Source organism: Canis lupus, chromosome 7 (genome assembly GCF_048164855.1).
Source record: "Canis lupus baileyi chromosome 7, mCanLup2.hap1, whole genome shotgun sequence".
Classification (NCBI taxonomy): domain Eukaryota; kingdom Metazoa; phylum Chordata; class Mammalia; order Carnivora; family Canidae; genus Canis; species Canis lupus.
This window is the reverse complement of record NC_132844.1, coordinates 16,200,557-16,226,675: the sequence shown is the minus strand read 5'-3', so window position 1 is coordinate 16,226,675 and position 26,119 is coordinate 16,200,557. Positions and strand designations below refer to the sequence as shown.

At 33.5% G+C, this 26,119-nt stretch overlaps 1 long non-coding RNA gene across 2 annotated transcripts in view; it reads left to right on the top strand.

The window, feature by feature from the left end:
• The window catches only part of LOC140636613 (uncharacterized), a 289,585-nt gene that overhangs the window by 12,950 nt on the left and 250,516 nt on the right, over positions 1-26,119 (top strand). For both annotated transcript variants that reach the window (XR_012033837.1, XR_012033838.1), the window contains exon 2: positions 12,209-12,269. This is a non-coding gene — a long non-coding RNA (uncharacterized lncRNA). The remainder of the gene's footprint in view (positions 1-12,208; positions 12,270-26,119) is intronic.

The window sequence follows — 26,119 nt, the reverse complement described above, 5'->3', positions numbered from 1 at the left end:
TTGAATATGTTTATACAGATGGAACTAGGAGAGAGAACACTTAGAAATACAGGAGAGAGAGGGATTGCCAAGAACACATAGTTCTGAGGTTAGTGGGAGGAAATCATAAGGTGAAAAAATCCATCTGAAGCTGAATAAAAGACACTTCTGAGACAGCTGGGAATGAGGTCAGAGTGAGTAAAATTGCAAAGAAATTTGTAGATATGGGGACAAGAAATTGAGGAAATCACATACAGTGTTTTCTCAGTAAAGTATGAGGCAGGGTCATTGACAAAGAGACATGAAGATTTACAAGTGAAGCAATGATGTGCTAGTGCTGCCTCGTAGAACTAATTGCTAAATTTTCAGGAATTTTGCCAGCTAGTTGTTAAACACGCCCATTATTATAATCTAAATTACATAAATTTACAGTTAAACAAATTACATTAAAACAAAGGCAATATTCAACATTTATCACTTCCTAATTATTTTTTTACATTTTACTATTATCTATGCACTTGAGGTTATTTATATCTATTGTGTCTGAGATCAGATATAAACTTGTATCTGGTAGAAATATCACAAAAGATACACTGTTTACTATACATTTCTTCCCCACTCTGTTCGGTGATGGCACATAGTGCCTTGAGATGATCCACACTGGGAGGACTTGCAGCTTGAAAATCAGCAAATGCTACAGACTACGTTTTTTGTTGTTGTTGTTCCATTTTTTCAAAGAGCTGTTTATTGAACATGTACCAGCACACCGATTAGTAAAGCTTTTGAGGATAACAGTGAATATTTTGAATAGGCACTCTGAAGAAAAGGAAGCAACTGAAACTGATGAAAGAGGACCAAAGCCTACCGGGCCAGGTTGAAGTTACGGAATACAATTTATTTTATTTTATTTTATTTTATTTTATTTTATTTTATTTTATTTTATTTTATTTTATTTTATTATTTTATTTTATTTTATTTTATTTTTTATTTTATTTTATTATTTTATTTTATTTTATTTTATTTTATTTTATTTTATTATTTTTTTGGGGAATACATTTTAAAGGTAATGTGTTCCACAAGCAGCTCAGGTGTAAAAACGGAGAAAGTGTTGAGCTGAATCCTTGGGTGGAGTGTCTGGGGTGAATGGGTGGGAAAGGTTGAACTGGAGCATCTTGAGGTCTCAGCCAGTTATATAGAATAAAGAATCCAAGACCTGGGAGAAAAGGGTGGTAGTATGGAACCGGAAACCTTGATGGGGGGAAGCCCTTGTGCAGTGAAAATGATGTAGAGGAAAAGTAAAAAGGATACAGAATTGTAATGAAAGAGTAGGATTTTGGAAATTATTACTTCAGTCAGAGTCATTTCCAGACCCTGGGTGTGATGGTGCTTAGGAGTTTATTCAAATTACTATAAGCATAGATGTAGTGGGATTAGCAGAAGAATCACAAGTTTAGATTGCTGGATAAATTGATCATATGAGCTGAAGGTACCAGGGATGATGGCAGGAATTGAAGAACTGAGAATGATATAGGAGTAAAAGGGGAGAAATGAAGATGCTGTTGAAGTCAGAGTGGAGAGCTGTTTTGAGCTGGATTGAATAGCTCTGAGTTGCAAGAAACTCACTCAGTGAGAATGTCTTCTGTGGAAATATATAGGTAGGGCTACTTTCCCAGCCACTGTCACCCTTAGGTAATAGCTGCTCTTGATATAGACAGTATATTAGAGTATATAGGGAAAATATATTTTAATGTAAAAACCTTTTTAACATTTTGCAAAGTATAATTTGCTTATAGCATTTCTGATCTATAGTTGTACTAATGGGTTGGGGATAGTGGCAAGGATGTCTTTTAGAAAGATTTATTTTTTCTAACCTGCTCGTTCTCCACCTCTTCAGGCCCACTGCAGATGGATGTTTTTCTCTTGCTTTTTTGCATTTTCATAAACAATTAAGGCAATGCTTTACTTATTTTTCTCCTTCAAAGTCTTAAGCATTTTCAAATTCTTGTTATTGTGGTATACTTTCCAGAATTTATTTTATATTTGTTATGTTTTATTCCTTTTCTTATTCCCTCTAGGTGTCATTTTCCTCTTCCACCTTTACTAAGGGCATCATATAGAGTTCTGTAAAACATTAGCTCTCAATATTGCCTTTCATTTTTTATACAAAGAGTATATATAAAAGATCATTTTATCCTTTAGTTTTGCATCCTCTTGTAGCAGTTTTAGCCATTATTTTTACCAATGTTTTGAAAATAGACACTTAGCTCATATTTCCTAATGATGTACTCTTCAAAATGTGGGTGGCATCATTGAACATGTATATTTGTAATAATAAATTTTCAAAAACTTCTGTCTAACTATCTTGTTATACTCAAGATATAATTCAATAGGGAATCAAAACCCAGCTGCATAACAACCGATTATTTTCTGTCTACATTTTCTCATTCATTATAAATATAGCCATGGTTTTAACAAGGGCCCATGGCTTAACCCAAAGGATTGATCTGGGACCCTTTGATAGGTCAGTACATGCATATCAAGGACATCTATCCCTCTAATCTTATTAGCAAAGTGTTTCTTACACAGGGCTATACAAAGATGGAGAAGGAAAGCACCCTTAAAGGTGTGTGTATGTATGTATATATGAATTTATAAGAAATAATCTCTCTCTTTTACACATGCACTGAAATTCTATTTTATTCTCTACCTGAGATAAACACATAAATCTGATTATTTAGTCATTCGTACTTCTATGTTGTTTAGTCTAATCTTTTGCCATTGCTACCTGAAAAGAGTAGGAGTTTTGATAAGCCATCAAAGAAAAGCAAATAGTAATTTTTAAAGTACAGAAATGTATAGGTGAATACTTTGGGAAACTTGATCATCAACACATTGTCAGGTGCTTCAATGGTGATGATTTCACTTCCATAGTATTGAAAGGCAGTTTGATAGAGTGAAAAGGGATCAGAATCCCTTTCTCATGAGTTTCATCTTGGCTTTGCCTTACTCTATGAATTTTGGGAAAGTATTAACATTTCTAAATCTCAGAATCTATAATTGGAAATAATAATATTTGTTTCAGCTGTTTTTGAAAGGATTATATGAGATATTCTATTTAAAAACCTTGCAATGTAGCTGACATAGAGCAGATTTTTGATAAATATGGGTTCCCACATCTCTAGTGCCTGGGAAGTAAAAAATCGCTGTGCTTTGAATGATCTATCAAGATGCTAAAAATTTATAGTATCTATAGGTATAGTTTCGAAAATTTGAATTAGATTTTCAAAAATTCTACCAAACTGAAAGTTTTAAAATACGTGGTTAGTGTTTACAATTCAGATTTCTTAAAAACACATGTGAAGTTAAAGAAATACTTAAATTGAAAACAAAAAGCTATTAGTAAAAAGGAAAAATTGCAGAAATTTTTTAGGTGAAAATTTTAGGTGAAAGAGCGATCACAGATGAATTAATAGTACATTTTTCTTATGAAGTATTTGCTGCTTTATTCTCATCTCTGGAAAAATATTCATTTATCTTCACCAAATTATTGAACTGTGGGTTTTTATTTTTGAATCTTAGTTTTTAAATTTTAAAACATTTAATTGCTTCAAGATTGTCACTTCTAATCTTAATACCCTAGTAACTGTCATCGATCATACTAAAATATTTTACTTTCTACTCTAGTATTCTCTGTTAGATTAAAAATCTTAGTGGGGGTCAGCCCCGGTGGCTTAGCACTTTAGCGCTGCCTTCGGCCGGGGCGTGATCCTGGAGACCCGGAATCGAGTCCTATGTCTGGCTCCCTCCATGGAGCCTGCTTCTCCCTCTGCTTGTGTCTCTGTCTCTGTCTCTCCCTGTCTCTCTCTCTCTCTCCGTCTCTAATAAATAAGTAAAATCTTAAAAAAAAAATCTTAGTGGAGCATATTAATGTATCTCCTTTTGTTTCAAAGGCCTACTGAGATAATCATCATGTACTATTGGTCAGCTTATTTAACATTATTGGAGATTTATTATACATGTTATACATTTTCTTATATGAGCTCTTTCCAACAAACAATGTTTTGATATTAAAAATTGTTATCAGAATTTAAACATAATTGATGACAGAGTAATATTTTTTGAGAAGTAGAGAGAACACATGTACATTAACTTTTTAGTAAAATCTTAGTTGAAACTCTTAGGTTTCATATTATTTTTGTTCAAAAACTCAACATTAATTATAATGTTTTATAGGAAAATTTACTTTGTCTTCTATATAACTAACTTGGCTATTAGAAAACAGATGTATTTGGAGAGTGGTTCAAGATGGTGCCAGAAGATTTTCACTCACCTCCTTCTATAGGGACAACAAATTTATACTTCCACATAGAATAATTTCCTCTGAAAAAGACCTAATAATTGGATGAACAGAGCCTCCACAACAAAGAATAAAGGGACAGCATGGAAGTGAATAGTTGGAGTGATACATTCTCACCAAACAAAAACAAAATCCACCTTAGGCACAATGATCCACAATTGGAGGGATATCGAAAGTATGGAACTTTACCCTGAGAAGTGAGGAGCATATACACACATCAGACACTCAACCTATAGATCCTTCATAGGAGAGATAAGCCCCCCAAATACCTGGCTTTGAGAACGAACAGGATAACATCTAGGAAATCTAGAGATCTATAAAAAACAGAGAATGTGCTCTTAGAAGGCTCCTGTACACATTTACTTGCTATAAGACACAAAGTAAAAACACCAGTTTGAAAGCAACTAAACCATATGTAGAGTCCACTTTCTGATCTTAAAACATCTGCTGGTGAGTCAAGAACTCACTGGAACTTTTTCTAAGGAGAGACTTTGCAGAGCACCATTTTTGCAATCTCATTCTAACTTTCTAATACCAGTGCTGGAAGATACTCTTTTAGAACTCTTCTTCTAACCTGTTAGCACATAAGAGTATGCCCCATTGAGTGTCGCATCTTTCCATGTGCTACAGCCACCTGCCACAGCCTAGCTGAGTGAAAGCCTCTCACACCTCCATGCTGCAGCTTCAGGCTCATCAGAGAAGGCAGCATACACAACTCAGACAAGAGATGCCCCTTGAGTGCCTGGTACTGTGGCCATGGGTGATAGCACTTTTGAGCTCCATGGAACATCTTCTATAGGAAGCCACTCCTTCAAAACTGGGAGAAGTAGATTATTTGCCTAGTATATAGAAACAGGCAAAATGAGGAGACAGATGAATGTGTTCCAAATAGAAGAACAAAACCAAATCCCAGAAAAAATATCTTAATAAAACAGAGATAAGCAATATACTTGATAAAGAGTTCAAAGTAATGATTATAAATATGTCTATTTATGAACTTTGGAGAACTTGAGAGAAGAAAGAATAAATGAAATGAGAACTTCTAAAAAGAGAAATATAAGAAAGTACCAAATGGAAGTTATGGAGCTGAAGAATACAATAACTGAACTGACGAATATACCAGAAGGATTCACCAGTAGACTGGATCAAAGGAAGAACAGATCAACAAGCTGAGAGACAAAACAAAGGAACTCACCCAGACAGAGAAGCAAAAAGAGAAAATAATCTTTAAAAGTGGAGATAACTTTGAGATCACATCAAGCAGAATAACATTCATATTATAGGGGTTCCAGAAGAAGAGAGAGAAAAGGGGGCAGAAAAAATTATTTGAAGAAATAAAATGGCTGAAAACTTCCTAAATCCGGGAAAAGAACAGACATACAGGTCCAGGAATCCAAAAGGTCCTGAATAAGAGGAACTCAAAGAGATCCATACCAAGATATATTATAATTAAAATGGTAAAAATTAAAGTACATACACATAAGCTTAAAGGCAGCAAAAGAAAACAACTTGTTACATTACAGGGAAAATCCATAAGACTATTAGAAGATTGTCTAGCAGAAAGTTTATAGGCCAGAAGAGAGTGGCATAACATATTCATAGTGCTGAAAGGAAAACCTTCCAACCAAGAATGCTCTGCCCAGCAGAGTTATCATTCAGCATTAAAGAGCATTAAGGAGGACGCATGATGTGATGAGCACTGGGTGTTATATGCAACTGATAAATTATTGAACAGGGAAGGAAACAATAAACCAAACTAAAGGCAACCTATGGAATGGGAGAAGATATTTGCAAATGACATATCTAAAAATTGTTAGTATCTAAAACCCATAAAGATTACCAAACTCAACACCCAAAAAACAAATAATACAGGCAGAAGACTTGAATAGACATTTTTCCAAAGCAGACATCTGCATGGCTAACAGACACATGAAAAGATGATCAACATCACTCATAATCAGGGTAACACAAATCAAAACTACAAGGAGATATCACCTCACATTAGTCAGAATGGCTAAAATTAACAGCACAAGAAACAACAGGTGTTGGTGAGGATGTAGAAAAAGGAGAACCCTCTTGCACTGTTGGTGGGAATGCAAATTGGTGCAGCTGCTCTGGAAAATAGTATGGAGGTTTCTCAAAAATTTAAAAATAGAACTACTCTATGATCCAGCAATTGCAGTACTAGGTATTTAACCACAGGGTACAAAAATACTCTTTTCAAGGGATATATGTATCCCAATGTTTATAGAAGAATTATCAACAATAGCCAAATTATAGAAAGAGCCCAAATATCTGTCACCTGACAAATGGATAAAGAAGATCCATGCAATACAATGGAATACTAGCCATGAAAAAGAATGAAATCTTGCCATAGGAAACTACATGGATGGAGGTAGAGAATATTATACTAAGCGAAATAAGTCAGTCAGAGAAGACAAATAGCATATGATTTCACTCATATGTGGAATTTAGGAAATGGATGAATATATGGGAAAAGAAAAAAGAGGCAAATTAGAAAACAGACTCAACTATAGAGAATGAAATGAGGGTTGATGGAGAGGAGGTGGGTTGGGGGATGGGTTAAGGAGTGCATTTATAATGGGGAGCACTGGAGGTTGTAAGTGATGAATCACTAAGTTCTACACCTGAAACTAAACAAACAAACAAACAAAACAATTGAAGGGGAGATTAAGAATTTTCCAGATAAGCAAACACTAAAGGAATTCATCACCACTAAACTGGCTTTACAATTTTAGAAGAAGTATTAAAGGGACTTCTTCAAACTGAAAATAAATCGCAATAATTAATAACAAAAAAAATTCAAAAGTAAAAATCTCACTGGAAAAGATAAAGATAAAATAAGGATAGCAAATCAGTCACTTATAAAGAAGAAATAAAGGTTAAAAGGCAAAAAGTAATAAAATTAAAACAATGATAAGGGAAACATGAAATTAAAAGATGTAAAATATGACATCAAAATTATAAAATGTGAGATGAGGGAGTAAAAATGTAAAGTTTTGCAATGTGTTCAATTCAGTTTAAGTTCCTATCAACTTAAAACTAACCAGTATCTACACAAGACATCAAGTGCAAACCTGACAGTAACCACAAAGCAAAAACTTACAGTAAATACACAAAAGAAAGCGATAAAGGAATCTAACACTAAAGAAGACCACCGAACCAGAAGAGAGAAAGAGAAGAAGAAACTAGAGAGAAATTGCAAAAATGACCAGAAAACAATTAACAAAATGGCAATAAGCACTTACCTATTAATAATTATTTAAATGTAAATGGACCAAGTTCTCCAATCAAAATACATAAAATGGCTGAATAGTTAAGAAAATGAGACCCATCTTTATGCTGTCTACAAGTGAGTCATGTCAGAAATTAGAAAACACACACACACACACACACACACAAAGAAACAAGAACACAAAGAGATTGAGAGTAAAGGGATAGAAAAAGATACTCTATGCAAATAGACACCAAAAGAAAGCTGGTATAGTTATACTCATATCAGAGAAAATAGACTTTAAAACAAAGACTGTAATAAAAGACAAAGAAGGACATTACATAATGATAAAGGGGTAAATACAGCAAGAATAAAGAATATTTATAAATATATATGTGCTGGGGGATCCCTGGGTGGCTCAGCGGTTTAGCGCCTGCCTTTTGCCCAGGGAGCGATCCTGAAGTTCCAGATCAAGTCCCACGTCAGGCTCCCTGCATGGAGCCTGCTTCTCCCACTGCCTGTGTCTCTGCCTCTCTCTCTCTCTCTCTCTCTCTCTCTCCCTCTCTCTATGTCTAACGTGAATAAATAAATAAAATCTTTAAAAAAAATAAATATGTATGTACCCACCAAAGGAGCGCTAGGTACTAATGGACCTAAAGGGAGAAATAGACATCAATACAAAAACAGTAGGGGACTTTGACACCAAACTTACATTATTAGATAGGTCATTAAGAGAGAAAATCAATATGGATACCTCGCCCTTAAATGACACATTAGGCCAGATAAACTTAATAGATATATACAGAATATTCCATACAAAAGAAGTAGACTGCACACTCTTCTCAACTGCACATGGAACATTTTTAGCAATTTTATGTTAGGCTACAAAATTCATCTTAATAAATTCGAGGTTGAAATATCAGGCATCTTTTCCAGAAGATGGTATGAAATTAGAAATTAATCAGAAGAAAAAAAACAGGAAAAAAACACAAATGCAAAGATAAAAAACATACTATAGAATAACCAATGGGCAATGAAGAAATCAAAGGAGAACTTAAAAAAAAAACAACCTATAATTGAATAAGAGCAGAAATGTGAATACCAAAATCTATAGGACACAGCAAAATCAGTTCCAGGAGGGATTCCATAGCAATATAAGCCTACTTCAAGAAACAAGAAAAATCCCCAATAAACTACCTGCCCACTTCAAGAAACTAGAAAAAGAATAAACAAAGCCCAAAGTTAGTAGAAGGAAGGAAATAACAAAGACCAGAAAAAAAAATAGACTAAAAAGATAAAATATAAATAGAACTAAAAGCTGATTCTTTGAAATAATAAAAAAACTAGCAAATTTTAGACTAACAAAAAAGTAGTAGTGTTCAAATAAAATCAGAAATAAGAGAGAAGTTACAACTGATACCACAAAAATACAAAAGATCATAAGAAATTACTATGAAGAATTATATAAAAATAGATTAGACAATCTAGAAGAAATTAATAAATGTCTAAAGCATATAATCTATCAAGATGAATCATGAAGCAAAGGAAAATCTGATTAGACCAATTTCTAGCAAGGATATTGAAATAGTAATCAAAAACCTCCCAACAAACAACAGACCAAGATCAGATAACTTCACTGGTAAATTCTACTAAAATTTTAGAGATTTAACACCTGTCTTTTTCAAACTCTTTCAAAAAATTGAAGAAAATGAATGCTTCCAAACTCATTTTACAAGGCCAGCATATCGCTGATGTCTAAAACCAAACCCAAAGACCTCATTGAAAAAGAGTACAGGCCAATATCACTGATGAATATAGATGCAAAAGTCCTCAACAAAACATTAGCAAACCAAATTCAACAATGCATTAAAAGTATCATACATCATCATGGTCAAGTGGGATGTGTTCCAGGGACACAAGAACAATTCAACCTTCACATATCAATCAACATGATATATCACATTAACAAAATGAGGAATAAAATCATATGAACATCTTCAAGGATGAAAAAAACTTTGACAAAATTCAACATACATTTATGATAAAAAAAACTCTCAAATGGTTAGAGGGAATATACGTCAACATAATAAAGGCCATATATGAGCAACTCACAGCTAACATTTTCAATAGTGAAAAATGAAAAACTTTTCCTCTAAGATCAGGAACAAGACAAGGATGAAGACCCTGACCACTTTTATTCAACATTGTATTGGAAATCTTAGCTACTAGAATAAGATAAGAAAAAGAAAGAAAAAGAATCCAAATCAGAATGGAATAAGTAAGACTGTTTCTATTTGCAGATGATATGATACTATATATAGAAAATCCTAAAGTCTACCAAAATCTATTAGAACTAATAAATTAATTTAGTAAGTTTGCAGTAAGTAAAATAAATATACAGAATTCTGTGGTGCTTCCATACACTAATAACCAACTATTGGAAAGAAGAATTTAAAAAGCAATCTCATTTACAACTGCATCAAAGAGAATAAAATACATTGGTATGAATTTAATCAAGAAGTGAAAGACCTGTACTTTGAAAGCTGTAACACTGATGAAAGAAATAAATGGAAAGATTTTCCATGCTCATGGATTAGAAGAATTAGCATAGTTAAAATACCCATACTATGCAAAACTGTCTATAGATTCAGTGTGATCTTTATCGAAATTCCAATTGAATTTTTCACAGAGCAAGAACAAATAATTCTAAAATTTGTATAGAATCATGAAGATGCCAAATAGCCAAAGTAATCTTGAGAAAGAAGAACAAAGTACCACCTTCTCAAACTATATTACAAAAAAGTATAGCATTGACATAGAAACAGACACACAGATCAATGGAACAAAATCAAGAGACTAGAAATAACACACACACGAACAATTAATTACTGCAAAGGAGCTAAGAACATGCAATGGAGAAAGGACAGAGTTTTAAGTTTGGTCTAGTGATATGTTTGTGAATCTGTTGCCAAAGGCAAGTGAAACAAAAGCAAAAATGAGCAAAGGACTACATCAAACTAAAAAGCTTCTGTGCAGAGAGAAGAAATCCATCATCAAAACAAAAAGGCAATGCATATAATTGGAGAAGACATTTAAACATCATGTATCCAATAAAGCACTAATATCCACAATATGTAAAGAACTCACATAACTCAACAATTAAAAAAAAAAAACAACAAATAACCCAATTAAAACATGGGCAGAGGATCTGAATAGACTTTTTTCTTTTTCTTTTTTTTTTTTTGAATAGACTTTTTTCCAAAGACATACAGATGGCCAACAGGTACATGAAAAATGTTCAACATCACTAAATATTAGGGGAATGCAAATCAAATCCACAATGAAATACACTTCATACCTATTAGAAGACTATTATACAAAAGACAAGAAATAACGAGTATTGGAGAGGATGTGGAAAAGGGAACTGTTATACGCTGTTCGTAGGATGTTTATTGTTGCAGCCACAATGGAAAACGGTATGGAGATTTCTAAAAAAATTAAGACTAGATGTACCATATGATCCAGCTGTTGTACTTCTGGGTACTTATCTGAAGAACATGAAAACACTACTCTGAAAATATATAGGAACCTCTATGTTAATTGCAGCATTATTTACAATAGCCAAGATACAAAACAACCTAAAAGACCATCAAATGATAAATGGAAAAGATATTTCACACACACACACACACACACACACACACACACACACACACACACGGGAATACTCCTCATGCATAAAGAAAGAATTCTTGCCATTTACAATAACAGGGATGCACATTGAGGGTACTCTGCTAAGTGAAATAAGTCAGAGAAAGACAAACACCATATGATTTTACTCATGTGGAATCTTAAAAAATACTGAAACAAATTCATAAATACAGAGAACAGATTGATGCTTCTTGGAAGGAAGGGGGTTTAGAGCTGGGTGGAGTGGGTGAAAAGGGTTAATTATATGGTGATGGGTGGTAACTAGACTTGTGGTGATGATTGCTTTGTAGTGTATGCCGATGTCAGATTATAATGTTGTGTACCTGAAAACCATATAACGATATATATTAATTTTACCTCAAAAAAAAAAAAAAAGAAAGAAAGAAACCAGACTATTTGTTTACTATATCTAACACTGAAAATTACAAAATTACATGAATTCTTTGTGGATTTTTAAAAAGTACATATTACGTATTCCTTCGCCATCCAGTTTAACTGCCTTATAAAGGCAGTTAACTGCAAATTTTTAAATGGAAAAAAATGACTGATTCTCCCAAGTAAAGATAACAATAAGAGGAAATTGGCTGAAATTTCTTTTAAACATGTGAAGGAATCACATTTAGATTTGCTTTAAAACACTATTAGTTTCTGCTTATGGTGTTGGAAAGTTTAAGCTTCTTGAACAGAAAAAAAGTCTTTTGTAAAAGTATCTAATCCTATCCTAGTGTTGGTTGCTAGGAGAACATTTAATTCAAGTTAATCAGTAAACATCTAGCAGCCAGCTACCTGAGGAGCGCGGGAGTGGGAGGGACTTAGAAGCTGGCCTGCAGGGAAACTGCAGATGGGAACTAGGCTGTCAAGGGTTTTTCATACACACCAGCAGTATCACACTGTGATATGAATTTTTTTCTCTATCATTCTTCTAGGTAAGGAAGGGAAAAGAAAGCAGGAAACACTGGAAAGATAAATGAGGTCTTTCCTATGAAGGTGAGCTTGATTTTTTCTATCTAACTTTGGTAAAAGAGCAAGGGTTAAATTAATTAATGATTACTAACAAATGAAGATTAGTGAGAATGGGTAGGATATCTAATACTACTTAAATATTTATATTTAAATTTTTCTCTGCAGAAGGTATCCTATTTGAAAATAATGTTTCTGTGAAGCATAATTGTCAACAACAAAATACTTTGGGTATGTAAAATTTCATCTGTGACAAAATCCTTGAATATTTTAGAAAGAATTAAAGATAATACCTAGCTATTTTAAAATGAAAATTATACTTTAAAATATCAAAAGAATGAGAAATAAATTTGCTATCTAAAATTTTTAATAGAATTTAGGTGTGTCCACAGAGAAATTTAGACCATTGATTGGCATTCATACCTGTGGAAGCAAAGTGTCAGTCCTGGTAAAACTAAAGGCATTGATGCACCAGGAAATGGTTACCTTGGTTTATTGGATCTGAATTAATTCCTAACTGTAAATTCTTTCAAACAGTTTTTCGTTTATTTTCCTATATAAGAAAACTGAAAAGTGCAATTCAATTTATAGAATTTCACTTTGTAATAAATTTAGGAGAATATGGATTCCTTATCTTTAGAAATGAGTGTTATGGAACTATATAAGCACAGAAATATCAAAAGCTACAAAGGAAGTAAAAGGATAAAATCTTGTGTATTAATTATACATAAAACCATTCAAATATGTTTTTATGATAGGAACAATTGTGATGTGGTTAGATAGTTATTTTTATACTGAAAATAATATTTCTGTAATAAAGAAGTTGACTTTACCTACATTTAAAAAAAATATTTCTACATTACATATTAGAATCACACTTTGAATTTCAATAATAATCTAAAGTTAAAAGTCATGAATCCTCCTCATAATTTTGCCACACATGTAGCTTGACCTAAGATCTAAGATGAGAAGAACTTGAGTGGAAGTTGAAGTATGAGGAGGAGTTAGAGGCAGTGGTAAAGGCTTTGGGTTATAAAATGATTTAAATTTAAGTGTTGAATGAGCAACTGATATCAAGTTATTTGCCTTTGCAAATACTATTGCAAATTTTGCAAATGTACTTGTCTCAAGTGGTATTGAACATACCCCCTTGGGAGTGTAACCACACAGCATATACTTTCATAGAGGTCTACACAAGAAAAATTAACTAGGTAATTACTATTTATGATGAATAAAAATATAATTATGATATGTTAAAATACATTAATTTTATATGTAGCAAGGTATAGGGGTATATAGAAGTGTTACCTACACAGACAAACAGTTGAGAATGAAAGTAATTTAATTAAGATATTTCTTTTATAATATTTTATTGAATAGGTATTTACCTGAATTGACTTTTTAAAATGATTTTATTACTACTGTTTCAAAACACCTGTATGAAAAGATATAGAAAACTGTAGAAGTATAACATCTAACAAAATATTGAACTAAAATTCTACAATACACAAATATTAATCTGTTGAAGATAGAATAAATCTAAATGTACAACATAAATAGATCATTGATTTTATCTATTCTTTTTCTTTATCAATGGCAGACCAATTTCTCTTATATTTGATCGTATGAAAGAGGCCCGTATTGAGTGGTTATAATTTGACTACAGTAATAATCATTTATATAAATGTCATCCATCTGAACATTTATAATGACCATATAAAGCTTATCTTTACTTTAGTGCAAACTTCCCTCTGAAATGCTTCGTTTCACAGGCACTGGCTCAACCTTTCCAAATCTTATCTCCCCTATATTTACTCCTCCCCAGGTGTATTGCTTATAGTGGTCAGTGACATTACATTTTACCCAGGTATGCAAGAGAGGCTCTTGGGAATCAAGTTTGATGGTCATCTGTAAGAGCCATTGAATTTCCAATTTCTTATACTTTTTTGCAGTATTCCATCACTGTTTCTGATTTCAAGCCTTGGATAATTACTTTTGCATGTCAATTTGATTAGGCCAAGAGGTGCCCAGACCTTTGGTCAATTACTCTGGGTGTGTCTTTGAGAGCTTTTCTGGAAGAGATAATCAATTGAATCAGTAGACTGAGTTAAACAGATGTCCCTCTGCAAATTTGGTGGGCTCCATTTAAACAACTGGTACCCTGATTAGAACAAAAATACTGATCCTCTCAAGAGTAAAAGAGAATTCTCCCTGCCTGGCTGCCTTTAAACTGGCATTGGTTTTTTTCCTCCCTTTGTATTCAAACTGAAACATTGGCTCTTTCTGGGTTTCAAGCATACTGGCCTTCGGACGGGAACTACACCTTTGGCTCTCCTGGATCTTTCAGTTTGCCTACTGCAGATTGTATCCTGTTCTGTTTCTCTGGAGATCTGAAGACTAATGCAAAGCCTTTGGACTTTTCTTCTGAATTTTGAAGTACTCTCTTAACTGCTGTCCATTTTCACATTCTTCCCATATATCTTCCACACATCTGCCATAATTAATTTTTTTGAATTCAAATCTCTTTAGGCGGTTTCCTGGCTTAAAATTCTTCCTTGGCTATCCATTTTAGGATAAAATACCACTGCTAATATTAAATAAAGCACCTCACTGATCTAGGCCGGTCTTGTTGGCCTTAGGTTTTTCCTTCCTTCCAAGAAAACTGAAAAAGTTCCAGTTTCCTGAACCTAGACTTCTTGAGCTGGTGTATGTTTACATGTTCTACTTGCTTTTCTACTAGCTACTATCACTTCTCCCTCTCATCCATTGTCCACTTGTCTAATTCCTATCTTTCCTTAACACTGGCTTAAGCTGTATTTTTTCCCCAAAGCTTCCTCCTATTCACTTGACTTTCTCCTTTATTGAATGAGGTTATAATCATTGGCTTTTCTCACCTGTATTTCAGATGAAATGATAAAATTGTGGAAAAGAGGTATCATATAAAATATTTTATTCAGTACCTTGCATAGAACAGCACACATAGTAGGTATTCACTTAAGTTTTGCTGAATAAGTGAATGAATAAACCCATCTAAAACAATTAAATTTATTCTAAACATATACTTTCATATTTAACATGGAAATCATTTCAGGAAATTTTTTCTAATTCTGAATTTAGTTCCCTCTGTATTTTTTATATATTCTTTATTTACCCTGCAAGATCCACCCTGCTATGTGCCTCAAGAAGTTAACATTTATGAACTTTATTAATGGTATCTTCTGCTCTCTGGCCTAATATTGGGTTCAATTGATAGTAAATATAGGCAAAAGATTGGAGGTTGAAAGTTGAGGAAAGTTGGGATTTTATTTCCAAAGCACCCTCCCAAACATGGTAGTATGGTTGATCCTTGAATAATGTGGGGATTAAGGGCAGTAATCTGTTCAGTAAAAAATACACATGTAATTTTTGACTCCCCCAAAATTTAGCTACTTATAGCCAATGGTTGATTGGAAGCCTTAAGGATAACACAAACATCAATTAAAACATATTTTGTATGTTATATGAATTATATACAATATTCTTACAATATCCAACTTTTCCTTAATTTTTTTTTCAGTATTTCTAGGCTATGTAGCTCATTTGTGAGTTTTTTTCAAATTATCACATCGCAAAAAAAAAAAAAAAAAAATTTATTGAAAAGAAATCCACATATCAGTTGACCTGTGCAGTTCAAACCCATGTTGATCAAGGGTCAACTGTGGATGGATTCTTCTTCCAAAGTTCTCTGTGACTCTCTTCCTGGGGTATAGTACCTGCATCATCCCCTTACTCTTCAGACCAGGTGTGGCAACAAATCCCTACCATTAGCTTGAGAGTACTTTACCTCCAATTGCTACGTTCATTTAAACTCATTTATCACAACCTTAAACTTTTCTTAATTACTCTGTAGGACAATGCCACCAGCTTCTTGCCAGGGATATGACTGATGCAATATGGAGATTTTTTCTCCATTGTAATCTATTTTAAGAACCCGCATGATAGCACAATAACTTCACCAATTAGGTCATATGTTGAGCTCATCAGATACATTAAATGTACCAGTAAGTATACAGTAGGCGAAGCCATATTGTGATGGGAAATCTAGTATTTTTCAAGGTGACTAAAAGTATCTTAAAGCTTTAAAATGCTTTTTAGTTTAAAAGATAGTTTCAAATGCATTATCTCATTTCATTATCTCATTTATAAATATCTTACTGGCAAACAGTAGAAATGCTGCAAATACTGTTTTTAAAAGCTCACTTCAATTTTATTAAAATTTTAAAAATAATTTAAATTAAAATTATATTCTTGTTTAAAAATAATCATTTTCATTAATGGTACTAGGAATGTAATATTACCCCAACTCAATAATCAGTAAAAATAACAATGATGGCCTAAGTCTCCTTTATGCTAAGTGATTTCTTAGTAGTACCTCAGGTAGTAAGGGAATAGGTTAACTCAAGACCACCACAACATCTTGCAAGCACCATTGGGTGTGCTCCACTCATGCTTTATTTCCCACATTAAATGCAATGCTTGCAAAAATAGTGTTCCTTTGAGTGCTGCAGATTATGTGCATAAACCCACATGGTCCAAAAAGCATCACCAGTTGTGTTCTATAGACACTGCATTGTAGAGCCTCCCATCTGGCAGCAAATCTAGAGTCTTTCATTGTCTTCCAAGGAAAGAAAAAACTAAATGCTACCCTTGTTATTCTTCTCTGTTTCTAACTCCAGGAGATCACTGAAACCCTGAGGTGGTCTGGTCCATGACATAATTGGCAACAACACTTTATTCTGTGCCCTTTTGTCATTGTGTGCAAAAGTGTAAATATGAAGTATTATAGGCTTTAGAAGGGGTGGAGGGGATGGATATTCTTTTATGACAGAATACTTTTGAAAAATAAAAAACACTTTGTTTCTGGGAAGTTTATGCAAACAAACTAGTGCAGTCTTCAAGGCTCTCAGATTCCAGAGGTCAAATTATCTTATGCATTTAAGGCATTAAGCCCCTAAGAGCTGCTATTCCCAAAAGCTACGGTCAGAATATTTAAAATTCCAGATGCTTCTTGCAGAAACAAATGAATTTTCTGAGAGCTTCTTCAACTTCATATTACATATACAGAGTGCACTTGAAAATACCCCTGAATAGATTCTTTCATTTTTTTTAATGTAGTGCCTTGCATACCTTTGGTAGGATACCCAGAAGACATTCTTTTTAAGTATGTCAATTATATTTGATAAAAGTACAGAAAGAGATTGGTTTCTGGACTGTATCAATGTATATAGCACTTTTTTTTTTTTTGCATACCTAGCTCTGTGTACATATTAAAGGAACAGAGTGGAGATACTAGAACAAAGGGAATTTAATTCATAAGCTTTGTCCCTTGTTAACTTCAAATCAAGATTGAGACTCTCTATTGTCCTGAAAGGTCCCAGATGCAAATTTAAGTTTAATGACTGAATTTTCCCTCAGGTCCTGTTAATTCCACAAAGAAAATTTGCCAGGATGCATTAGACAACTATGTGCATTCAGTAAAAATTTCTGGAAGTATATATAAGTATTTCAGTTCTTATTTCCATTTGAACAAAAGATTAATCATTTAATCAAATTATATTATAGGCAATGGATTCTATATCTTGTAATCAGATCCAAATTAATGTCTGAAAGGAAAGAGTGAGCCATGGAGACAGAACTCCAGGAGTATTTCAGGTCAGTAAGAGTCAAGGGTGATATTCAAATATTTACTGACACCTCCTCTGACCTCAGTGGTATCATAATATCCTGGCTGAGTATTGTTTCTGGAATCAATGGAAATTTGTAATGGAGATAAGTAAATCCTAATGAAGCTGAAGAGACTCAGGGAGTGGAAAGAAACCTGGTGAGTGGGAAAGATAGAACAAATAGGCAACAGTTAAATCAAGACCAGTTATTGTACTTGCCAAGATATTTGCTATGGCAGGTGATGGAAGCACTCAAAATCACAGAAGGATAAAAACAACACAAACAAGAATGAAATAATAAGGCAATATAGATATATAAACTTTAAGTGCAATAAAACCTAAGGATGGAAGAAGGCATCAATCATATTTCCAATTTCTAAAATAATACCAAGACCTTCAGTTTATTTTGAAGCTTCATTTAGGATAAATTGGTTATCATCTGGGAAAGAACAGATTTTCCATGCACTTTCATATCCCTAATGTTTTTAGCAGAATATCGTGCCAGAACCATGGTGATTGGTAATTTTTTAAAAAGAGGATGGAGCGTCTGGGTGGCTCAGTTAAGTGTGTGACTCTTGGTTTTGACTTAGGTCATGATCTCAGGCTCCACATTCAGGGGAAGTCTATTTGAGATTCTCTCTCTCCTTCCCTCTCTGCTCCTTTCACTGTTCTGTCTGTCTGTCTCTCTCTCAGATAAATTAATTAATAAAACCTTTTAAAAAGAGGAAAGAAAGAAAAAGACAAAGGGTAAAAATAGGTATAGCCGAGTCCTCAGGGAAGCTAAAGAGCATTTGAGAATATAAAACACAGAATTCAAAGTCCTCATAAGATTGGTATAGATATGAAGTTGAGTGGTCAGGCAGTGGAAGCTGTATTTCCAGGAGATTCTGAGGACATTGAAGCAGAAGTCAAGCATAGGTTATTTCCTAGGTGGACATGAAGAGACAGACAAGTTGTTAAATCCTTCAACAAGGGATTGGAGTCAGGAAAGGTGAAAACAAGGGGCTGCCCTCAGGCTGATGTGGATAAGGATGGATAGAAGATGAGGATTTGGCTAACACTCTTTTGAAGTTTTTTGTTTGTATAAGAGACAGCAGATAGTCATAATCATCCTCCTTCTAGGTGGCCAAAATCATCTGGAAGTGGCTTTTGTAATTGAGTGTTGGTTAGCCAGGGGTTTGAGATCTTAAATAGATGATTCTGAGTGTGTTTCCTAGGAGAGAAAATACTGATGATACAGGACACTTCTTCCTCAAAAGGAAATATTAAATAGTAGCATATAAGCATCATTAGAAGACACCAAGAGAGAGAGAGAAGTCCATTTCTATATCAAATCATACACAGTTCTAGATGCTGGCATCTATTCCTATTACACTAGACTTCTACTGGTAAAATCCCTTCCATGGGGTTTATTCACCAATGTCCATTGGTGGGTTATGTCTGCAATCCTCGTTGTGGGCTGCTCTTAACAAACTTATTTACTGTCCTCTACTTATTGGCCCATCTATCACCTAGCCCAATATCATGTCTAGAACTCTCTTTGGAAACAGTCTTTGGACAGAGAGGAGCTTGGAAATTTCCCTCCCAGTTTGGTGAGGGAATAGAGAGTAAAGTTGTTGCTATAGTATATAGAATTTGTTACTTCCACATTCTCTTACAGATGTTTGAATGGAGGAACTATCTCTGGAACCAGACGGTGTGCTAGACATTATCTTTAATTCATTTCTTAGAGTGAAACTCACTCTTCTTTAATATTTTTTTAAAGACTTGCTTGTTTGCACTAGAAGCACAAATGTCTCACTACTCAGGGCAAGTTCCACTAGCCCAATTGTCTTACCAACTGTCCTTTGAAGTGGGTGGATCAGCTCTTTCTCAATGCTTGTTTTTCTTGTATGAAATGATGGGATATCATATTAAATAAGAAATGAAAACTCCTTTTGCTACAAGATATGACTCTTTTTCTTGGGGCTTACAGGAAAATTAATTTCTTTTAGTATTTCAACCTATTTACCTTGTAAAATTATGGCACCTTGCAAAGAATTTTTATGATAGTATCTGTTTTAGCATCATGTAACCAACAGTCCACATTCCCTAAATGATCTATGTTAGAGACTGACGAACATTTTCTGTAAGGGGCCAGGGAGGAAATTTGGAGGGCACTGAATCACAGAGTATATAGACTTTGTGGCAACTACTGAGTTCTGCCTCTGTTGTTTGAAAGCATCCATAGACTCTATGAAAGACAACAGTTGTAGCTGTGTTCCAAAAACCTTTTATTTATCAAACAGATTGTGATTCAGATTTGGCTGATGAGCCATTCTTTGTAGATTCCTAATCTAGAAGATAATACAGAAGTCTGGTCTTAAACATGGCATTCACTATCATTTACCTACTAAATTTTAGCCATGGGTCATGCTCCCTCCCCAGGATTCACAGCTTAACTGAGCATATAAATAAAATTCAATAATAGTGATATTGCTTTCTTGCAGTCCAGCCTGACAAATTCCATATGTAGGAGGGGGAAAAATGAAATTTTAGTAATTTATTTCTTATCATTTTGATGTATTTGCTTCTGTGTAATTTTAAGTAAGAAAAATTCATTTGTGGTACTAAATGGTTTGACTAATTAGGAAGATTAGTAGGTAAAAGTTACTGGGACACATGAAACCAGCTAGATTTCTTTTTATTTAGTAGTTATACCCATTAAATAAATCAGTGGTGTAGGACAGATACGGCATCTGATAGATCCTGCTCTTATAGAAGAAAAGGGTTTTTTTTTTTTTTAACTGTGCATTACACAGTGTCACATTATATAAAGTCATTGCTACATCAGGTGACATAGAAGAAACTGATATTACATGACCTGATGCAAATTCAAATGGAAAATTTGGAGCATACAAATGGATTAAACACCCTTGAAAATCAGGTAGAGTACAATTCCAAAGGATTTCAGGTCATTCAGAAATGCTATTACCTCCCAGCTAAGAAATGTAGACTGTTTTGTTAGTGATCACACTGAAGCATGAAATTGGGGAGGAAGACTATTAATGGGTCAGTTAAAGTAAGAAATCAGAAATATTATTTTAAGGTGGAATGTTGTGACAAATATGTGGCAAAATGTAAAATTACCTCTCGGAAAAACCTGTGTTTATTCCAGTCACTATTTATGGTATGGAAAACGTATTATAACTGGAAAATCTCACTTGATAAGTTCTTAGCCTAAAAATCTCACAAACCTTTTCAGAGTATGTGTATCATCGTCCAAACATGCTACCAAATTCTTCTTGGAAAACAATTTATATGTCATGTAAAATGTATACTTTTTTCTAAAATAGCATTTTATAGTATTTTAAAAACAGGTTTTCATTTTTCTAAATATTGTAAAACTACTTAAAGAACACAGAGGGATGAGTCAACAAATACGTTAAGGCTGGAATACTTTACAAACACTACTTACCCAACAAATGTTTTCTATCTTGCATACTCTCTACTGATTAGAAAGATGGTCTTAATTGTAGTAGATGGCTGTCCATCAGAAAAATTTAGCTTTTAAAAAGATACTTTGAACACATAATGTCAGATTACTTAATTGAAGCCACTCTTTAGTTTCCTTTCAGAAAAGTATTATTTGATTCCTTTTATCCTTTCAGGTTTCTTTTTCAGTAAAGGGATCATTCTATATGTAAAATGGATTATCAGGCAAATGGAGGCAATAGTAATTGAATACTTAATAGCTGATATATCTTATATGAATGATCATATGTTAGAATTGTTTTTAATAAAAGATATTTATTGTGGGAAATTATAAGCTTCTAAGTTTTTAAGCATGATGTATAGTAAAATAATGGTAAAAAAATTAGTGAAAGTCACAAAATCTTTGCTAAGAAAATTTAAGGACTCTGATGGTATTGTAAGAAATACTTTAGCAAACAATTAATTTTGACCAGATTTTTCATTTACTACATTTGTGCCACCACCCCTCTGTGTCATCACTAGTATGTAACAATACTTTGCACTTTGAGGACACGGAAAATGCATAGTTCACCTTTTTATTCCTACCTGTTGCCTTCTTACCTAAATATCATAGTCTATTCACTAGTCTCTTTTCAAGTATTGTGGTCGTACAATAAATATATTTTAGAGTGAATGATTGTAGTAAACAAACCAAACCTGCACATAATGCTTTCTCTAGAGACAATGCCATGAAATTATTTCATAAGGACTGCTTTTAAGTCTTTAATTATCAAATTCACTCACATGCTAAGTAATACTACACTAAAGTAATATCATCACAGAGCCAGTATAGTGTACTCTAAATACTTGAATGAAAACTATTTTTGAATTCCTAATATACTTAAAATAATTGATTACTTGATTTGCACATGTTTATTTCTGAACTTGGTTAGTATATTATTTTTAAAATGTTTTTGTACTCTAAATCTTATATACATTTCTTTAAAAGGCACATAATGTACTTACCAAATGTTACAAATTTGAAATGCATTTTGTTTGAAATGCATATCTGTTATTCAAAATAATAGTTGAAATATATAGAGCCCTTATATTTCAAAATATTAACCTTTCACTGAATTGATTAAAAGCATATAATATGACTTTGAAGTATTTTGAAAACCTGACTACTGAAAATCAATCAAATTATTTTTGTTGTTTAGTAATGTGAAACAGTTGCTCCATTTTTCAAAGGCTATGATTATACTGTGCACCCTGCCAATGAATAGATTTAGTAGAAACCAGAAGCTGTAGAGAAGAATCATTAATAAGAAAGAATCAAAAACAAAGGAAAGTAAGTGGGTTAATTATGGTAAATATGATTTAAGCATCTGTTTAGGCTATCAGGGGAATACAAAAGGGAATTGGAGAGATATTAAAAATCTAAGCCCAAATTAAAAAAATTTAAACAAAGAAAAATTCTTTTCAGAGTATGATGAACATTTATTTAATATTATTTTTATTCAAATCCAGACTTGGAGATGGACAGAAAACAATACTTAGGTTTTTTTTTTTTTTTTTTTTAAAAAAAGGTAGCTTGAATATCTTACCTAAACCCTCTTACAATGACAGCTGACAGGAATCAAGCCATACACATGTGGCCACAAAACTGAATTACACGAATTTAAACACACTAGGTTGAAAAAAGTACTCAGGGCACAAAATGAGGTATTTTCAGTATGACAACTATATGGTTTTTTTTTCAGTATGACAACTGTATGTTTTTAAGTGGCATGTTGTATAACACTTTTTAAAAAACTTTTTTGTTAAGCTTTTAAATACTATTTATAGTGATTGTATTTATGGGCAGAAACTTTAGTCTAAATTTTCTACTTTTGATTTGGATTTAATTTTTCTTTGTGGTCAGTTATCTGATTGGTTCCTTTAAGTATTCCATAGATGTATGAATATTTCATGGACATTCCTTTAATCTATTTAATCATTTTATTTATTATATAATACAATTGTTCAGGGTCCTTACTTAATTTTAACTAGGTCTGTCTGATTTCAAAAGATATTCTTCCTAATATGCATATCTGATTATGTTCTGCTTCCTTTTGAATTCTTCAGTGGCCTCCCATGCCAACAGAATAAAATCTAAATTGCTCTGTATGACAGAAAAACCCCTTCATCCCTCTCATTTCTTTCAACCCCCTACTGTGCCTCCACATTTAAAATACTATCAGCTGATCCATATTGGAAAATCTTAAGAGTTTTCCCCAAATTTGGCATGCTCCCTCACACTTCTATAACTTCCTGTGCCTTCCCTGGACCTTTAAGTCCCTTTCCCACGTATATCTGGCTAAATAAGAGTCATTGTTCATAACTCACTTTAGTAATAATTTCTGATTATTCTTCCAGTGTATTTACTTTTTAATGGTGCTGTTCAGTATGGTAGCCACTAGCTACAGGTAGCTATTTAAATTTGAATAAAGGAATTTAAATTTAAGCAACTGACTTGGTTTTGGCTCAGGTCATGATCTCAGGGTGGTAGGATCAAGCCCAGCATAGTCTCTGTACTCAGCAGGGTGTCTGCTGGAGATTCTCTGTCCCCATCCCCCTCTCTCTCTGTCCCTTCCCCTGCTAATGTGTGCTCTTTCTCTCTCTCTCTCTCTCTCTCTCTGTCTCTCTCTCTAAAATAAATAAATAAATCTTCTTAAAAATTAATAAGTAACATTTGAAAATTCATTCCTCACTAGTATCAGTCACATTTCAAGTCCCCATTATCCACATAGGACTAGTTGCTACCACATTGGACAGCATGGATATAAAATATTTTCAGCATTACTAAAAGTCCCGTGTGGAATAGTGCTACCTTAAAATATTAATTGTCGGGATCCCTGGGTGGCGCAGTGGTTTGGCGCCTGCCTTTGGCCCAGGGCGCGATCCTGGAGACCCAGGATCGAATCCCACGTCGGGCTCCCAGTGCATGGAGCCCTCTGCCTATGTCTCTACCTCTCTCTCTCTCTCTGTGACTATCATAAATAAAAAAAATAAAAAATTTAAAAAATTTTAATTGTCAAATTGCATTGTATACAGTATTTTTTTAAATTTCTCTGTTTCTTAGTCTGGAAATCTTTAAAAGCAAATAACCTAGATCATTGGTCTTTATGGCACATAGTAGGAATGTAGTATTTTTTCATACTTCACGTGGTAATATTCATAAACACCTATAAGAGAAAATCATAGTGAGCTATAACCAGAAGTATAAGTAGAATTATAGCACAGACAACAATATTAAGGGAAAGGATTTTTGAGTGACTGTAGTAAAATCTTCTCAGCCTAAGGCATAGTTAAAATCTGAAGAAAAAGACACCTACACCTTCACATCACAGCTGCCACAAGAGCATGAAGATCTTAAGTAGAGGTTATTTTGTAGAAACCACTGGTAGAGAATGATCCCTCTTAGCATATTTTATACAGTAAAAATGAAACATTAAAATAAAATTATTGTTGATTATTTGAATCCTGTGACACAAGAAATTGTTAGATGTGACTGAGAACTTCTGACATTTAATATAATATCTGTGAGAAGGAATTGACCGCTATGGGCATATTTTGTCCCAAGTGGGCAATAGATGTAGATGGAAGAACCAGAGTGGAAAAATAAAGTTATTATTAATCTTACTGATTTATTATTTTTAAACTGCAAATAAAAATTTATTTTCTGTGATTTTCATTCTTTTGGTAAATATTGATGACTATTCCTTCCCACTCCAAACCAGCTCATTACTCAAGTCATTTTTTTTCAGTGAAGTTTCTCCTGGCTCACATTTTCTAAAAGTTCAAGTTCAATCCATAACTTCTTTTCCTTTTTCTTCTTATTATGATCACTGTTTAACATTCTGAATATTTTACATATTTATCTTGTTGCTCTGCATCTCACAATAAATTTAAGCTTCATGATTGCAGGTATTTTTGCCAGTTTTGTTTGCTGTGGTATCACTAGCTCCTAAATGTGCCCGGTACATAGTAAATACTAAGTAAATGTTTGTTAAATTTTGCATGCTCAAAATAGAACTTATTATTTTCTTCCCCTACATATATGATCTCAAATTATGGTACTATATATATTCTATAGTTACTAATCTTGGAAACGTTGTTTCTTAACTTCTCACATTCAATTAAATCAGAAGGTTTGGCCCATTTTCTCTTCTAAGTATTGCTCATTTCTTTGCCTTTAATATATATATATTTCCATTCTTAACATATATATATTTATATTATATATTTCCATTCTTTTATATATATATATATATATTTCCATTCTTCCTTGTTCTGTCAGAGCAAGCCTGCTAACTAGTCTCTGTCTCTGTCCCCGGATGCCTGTGGCACCATCCGTACTATGGTAAGTATGAACTTTCCAATATGCAACACTGTTTATGTCATTCCTCTTCTCAGAACTCTTTGAAAGCATCCCAAAGACTTCAGAATGAGGTACCAGCTGCTGGACACCACACACAAGGCATTTTCCATCCTCACCTTTCTACTCCCTCTTTTCAAGTACCCACGGAGGGCATCTTGTTTTATCTCTGGCCTTTCTTATGCAACAATTGACAGTAAAAGTCCTCCCACCCTTTATCAAGCTAACCACAAAGTTTGGGTTAGTTATACATTCTCCAGGTACTTTTTTTTATGACATATCAGTTAATATGCTGATCATCT